Source organism: Aotus nancymaae, unplaced genomic scaffold (assembly GCF_030222135.1).
Source record: "Aotus nancymaae isolate 86718 unplaced genomic scaffold, 86718_ANA_hifiasm-v0.15.2.pri h1tg000007l, whole genome shotgun sequence".
Lineage (NCBI taxonomy): Eukaryota > Metazoa > Chordata > Mammalia > Primates > Aotidae > Aotus > Aotus nancymaae.
Genome location: NW_026988418.1, coordinates 6,796,585 through 6,801,951, shown reverse-complemented (window position 1 = coordinate 6,801,951; position 5,367 = coordinate 6,796,585).

The following is a 5,367-nucleotide window of genomic DNA, read 5'->3' as shown; positions in this document are numbered from 1 at the left end:
GCCCCCACAAGGCTGGGGATTGGAGTCACTTGAGGTGGGGGTAGGGTTATGGTAAGGGCAGACCTGGGGACAGTGGATTGGTTTTTCCCATCCCCGTCTCCCTCCAATCCTCAGTCTTGCTGGCACACAGGAGGCAGGAGGCAGGAAAAGGAGGAAGCCGGTGGCTTCCGCCTATTGAGGAGGGGAGTGGGGTGGGGAACATTGTTCTAGGGTCTCCCCTCCCCCCAGGACAAACACAAATACGGCCCACGTGAGTCCTTATATATGTGCCCCAGAACAAAGACAGTTAAATGGGTTTCCTAGAGAGCAGTTCACCTACGAAACACAAAGGACCTTTGTGGGCCTGAGAACACATACACTCAAAGGAACACGGGGCTCCGGCAACAAAGAGGCTTCGAGTCTATCTTGTGTACCTCTCTCATTTTACAGATGGGAAGACTGAGGCCTGCTGTGCTCGAGGGCACCCTGAGGTCATGGCAAGTCTGGGACTTGAACTTCTTACTGCTTTCTTGGTGCTGATCACTCCACAGGGCACACATTAAGCAGACCCGGGGAAACACACAGGGAATGTCAGTTGTGTGGCTAGTCCTCAGCTTAAGCTGCTAATGAAAGCGTCAGCCTAGTGTCGGCCAGGTGTCATTCATTTTGCAGCAAACCCATGTCTATCCCTGGGCACTGGGGCAGCAGAAGCCTGCCCAGGGAGGTGGACTCACTCTTGACGGCTGACAACAACCTGGGAGCAGTCCTGCTGCCTTGGCAAAGCCTCTAAAGCCCCATGGATCTTGCCTCTGCTTCCCTCCCAGACTCACCCCTTCCTGCCCTGGCACCCATTGCTCCACCTCTTGCCACCACTGGCAGTTCCCAGAACAGAACAAGACCTGTAGGTACAGAATGCCCATGAGGAGGCCCTTCCAGGGAGCAGAGGGAGGAGCCATCAGATGGGCAGCCTCGCTGGTTAAATCTATGACCCCTCTGACCCAGAATGGAATGGTTGGGATGGATGAGACCTGGTGTCAGCATAGGCAACTTAGGTCTGGAAGTCCAAACCCTTCCCCGGGCCTGGGACATCTTCCCCAAGTCCATTCTGGGTGAAGGCTTCCTTCTCCTCTAGATGCACTGGGCTCACGTTCACCTTCCTGAGGAGGCTGGGTTCCTGCAGCTTAGTTGAGCTGGTTTGGGATCAGGGCTCTTCTGAAGCTCCCTGAAAAGTCCCAGGAGAGGCTTTGACTCCTGGAGTAGCATAAAAGAGGATCAGGAAAGACCTCCCCACTGATTTGTGGCCCACAGAGACTCCCATGCCTGGGCCTGAGGCTGGGAAGAGCTTTCTCTGGACAAGGCTTTGTGTGGGATGGGAGTAGGAGCAGGGGAAGTCGTCGATGCCTTAGACTTCAGCTCATCTTGGTGTCAGACCTTTGAATCTGGAACAAAAAAGGAGCTGGAAAGTGCTGGGACTGTTTGTGTGGCAGGATTCACTTTTGTGGAACTTTTTCTTTGGTTCTTGGAAGACTTGGGGGGCCTGATGTCATTTTGCACATGTATGGAGAGCACTTAGGCAGCATTCGTTCATCTTGAAAGTGACACAGATATTGGCACAGGTATTTGCTTTGGATGGAAAAATTTGAGACTGCAGGATGCTGGCGCATGCAAAGACTCGGAGCCCATCTGCCCTCCCCACTCTCAACTGGGAAACAAAAACTGGTAATAACGATCTGTATATAAATAAAATGTTAATGGAGTTTGTACACAAGAATTTGTGTTATAGAACAATATCCTACAAGTGTGAAGTGTTTTTACATATGTTGAGATTACATTGCAAGTAATTTAAATAGCATTAGTTTATAAACAATATGTCCCAAATGAAATATTACCGCACAAATTTTGAGTGGGTTGTGTATACATCTGCTGTTGCAGATGTATAAGAAGACTTAAGCTATAATGCACATCTTGAAGTCTCAGTCACTGGAAAGTTACAGGCCAAAAATAATGCAAATATGAAGTTCTACACATTGGAGGTTTAACTTCCAAACCCAAAACAAACTCAATTGATAATGATTGAGTTAAACTCAAGGTAATTTATTTTTAACAGCTGGACACAGTGGCTCACGCCTGTAATCCCAAGCACTTTGGGAGGCCGAGGCTGGCAGATCATGTGAGGCTAAGAGTTTGAGACCAGCCTGGCCAAACATGGTGAAACCCCATCTCTAACAAAAACTCAAAAATTAGCCAAGTGTGATGGCGCATGCCTGTAATCTTAGGTACTTGGGAGGCTGAGGCAGGAGAATCTCTTGAACCTGGGAGGGAGAATCTCTTTAATCTGGGAGGTGGAGGTTGCAGTGAGCCGAGATCGCGCCACTGCACTCCAGCCTGGGCAACAGAGCTCACAGCTTGATTTTTATTTTATCTCAAAAATTAAAATTAAAAAACTTGTCCTCATTACCGTTCTCACCAATTGGTTTTATAACAGACGGGGAATTTTATAACACACTGTCTTGGCAAGGTTGTGGGGAAATAGGCATGCTCTATGTATGCATGTTGCTGTAACTCTGATGGAGGGCAGCTTGGGAATATCTGTCAAATTCAGAAACACATTTATCCTTGACTCACAGTTGCATCTTGGGAATTTATCCTGCAGATATACTCCCACAGTACAAAATGTCATGGTTATTCATTGTAGCATTATATGTAATGGCAGAGGATTAGGAACAATTCAAGTGTCAGTCAGCGGGGAAATGGTTAAATCAATTTTGATGTAGCTATACAGTAAAATATAACAGCTGTGAAATTAGTTGAAGAAACTTTCAAAGTCTGTGTACTGGTTTTTAAAAGCTCTCCAAGACATACTAATTAGTAAGTGATAAAAACAAGGTACAGAAGTTGATATTGTATGTTAGCTTTTGCCTAAGAAAGGAAAAAAAATAGGAATACACATTCATACTGCTTGTACAGGTTGAGTATCCCTTACTCAAAATACTAGGGACAAGAAGTGGTCAGATTTCAGATTTTTCTGAATTTTGGAATATTTGCATATACATAATGAAATATCTTGGGGATAAGACCCAAGTCTAAACATGAAATTCATTTATGTTTCATGCATACCTTATACACATAGCCTGAAGGTAATTTTAAACAGTATTTTATATGGTATAGACGACCCATCACATGAGGTCGGGTGTGGATTTCCCACCTGTGGCATCACATAGTGCTCAAAAAGGTTCAAATTTGGGAGCATTTCGGATATCAGATTTTCGGCTTGGGGTGCTCCACCTGTATCTGCACAGGGTGAATGTCTGCTGTGGTATTAAGTTCCACTTTGGAGGGAGTGCTTATTCCGAAACCAGTCAAAGCATTATTTTTTTGATTTTTTTCTTTTATGTTAGGAAAGTAAAGTCTTATCCCACGTGGCCACCCCAGTGGGTTGGACTCACTGTTCTCCAAGTGACCATCGTGATCGAGAGGGACAGGAAAGCTTGACTCTCCAAGTTCCGCTCATTTCCCTTAATGGATGGCTCAGACAACAAACTGATTTATACCCCTTAGAACATTCATTTGGGTCTTTTGTGTGGCTTCTTACAATGCCCTTAGGGTTTTAGACCACATGTAAATACATGTGGAAACATTTGACAGACACTTAAAAATGTCTATGAATTTGATTTAACTTTCTCTATAGATAAACTCCACAGTCTTCTTGCAGAAATGATGGCTCAGTTGAGATCCATTTGGGTGTAATTGTTGTGCAAATTATGCACAAAAAAGCTTGTGAAATTTGGGACTGGATCAACAGAGGATGAGTGGGGGGGCCGGTGGAGAAGAATGAACTTCTCTAAGTTGCTCCCCAAAAATGAAGTCAGGGCTATCTGAATTAAAGTGTCAAATTGGTGCTCTTCTAAGTAACAGAGACCTCTCCGAATTAAGCTTGCCAAACTGGGGTGGGTTACATGGGTGGCCATGCAATTATTTTTCAAAATAAACAGTGAGAGGCTGGGCGCGGTGGCTCATGCCTGTAATCCCAGCACTTTGGGAGGCCAAGGCAGGCAGATCATCTGAGGTCAGGAGTTCAAGGCAACCCTAGCCAACATGGTGAAACCCCATTTCTACTAAAAATACAAAAAGATTAGCTGGGCGTGGTGGCACATGCCTGTAGTCCCAGCTACTTGGGAGGCTGAGGCATGAGAATTGCTTGAACCCGTGAGGCAGAGGTTCCAGTGAGCTGAGCTCGTGCCACTGCTGCACTCCAGCCTGGGTAACAGAGCGAGACTTTGTCTCAAAAATTAAATAAATAAATAAACAGTGAGAGTCCCATCTTTGCTTCTTAAAGTCAAACTATTATACATAAAGCATGTAAAGTCAGTCTGTGAAGTAGAATGCTGCTTTGTTTTGCTCAGTGATTTTCAAGGGAAGGGGTAGTTCCAGTTTTCCTCCCAAATTACATTTCTGTGTTCTCCTAAAGCATGGCCTTGTGTCTTGACTCCTAGAATATTTTGAAAAGTATTTAAGATATTTCTTTGTTATGTGCAACTCCAAATGCTGGCATCTTTGTATGTGCCATAAATGCCTTAACTCTCTCCACTGTTTGTCACAATTGCTTTTCAAAGAACCAAGTGAATGTTGCCCAAACAAATTGTGAAGTTTTCTCTCTCTCTCCCCCGACTCCTTTTTTTTTTGAGATGGAGTCTCACTCTGTTGTCCAGGCTGGAGTGCAGTGGCACGATCTCAGCTCACTGCAACCTCCGCCTCCCAGGTTCAACAATTCTCCTGCCTTAGCCTCCTGAGTAGCTGGGACTACAGGCGCGTGCTACCACGCTCAGCTAATTTTTGTATTTTAGGTCTAGATGGGTTTCACCATGTTGGCCAGGATGGTCTTGATCTCTTGACCTTGTGATCTACCCGCCTTGGCCTCCCAAAATGCTGGGATTATAGGTGTGAGCCACCGTGCCCGGCCAAATTATAAAGTTTTCTTTTGGTTGAAATAAGCAACCCTTAACCCCATTCCTAAATTCTGCCTTTGCCTGAAACTGACTTTACTGGTAAACCACTCTTCATACTGATCAACAAAGAAAGGAAAAAGATCTATTATTTGTTGTCCAAAAAAAGACAAAGTAATTCTTTTTTTTTTTTTTAAAGATGGGGTTTCACCATGATGGCCAGGCTGGTCTTGAACTCATGACGTCAGGTGATCCACCCACCTCAACCTCCCAAAGTGCTAGGATTACAGGCGTGAGCCACCACACCCGGCCCGACAAAGTAATTCTTTTAAGATTTTGTTTAGGTTGGCTGGGCGCGGTGGCTCACGCCTGTAATCCCAGCACTTTGGGAGGCTGAGGCAGGTGGATCACAAAGTCAAGAGACTGAGACCATCCTGATCAGCAT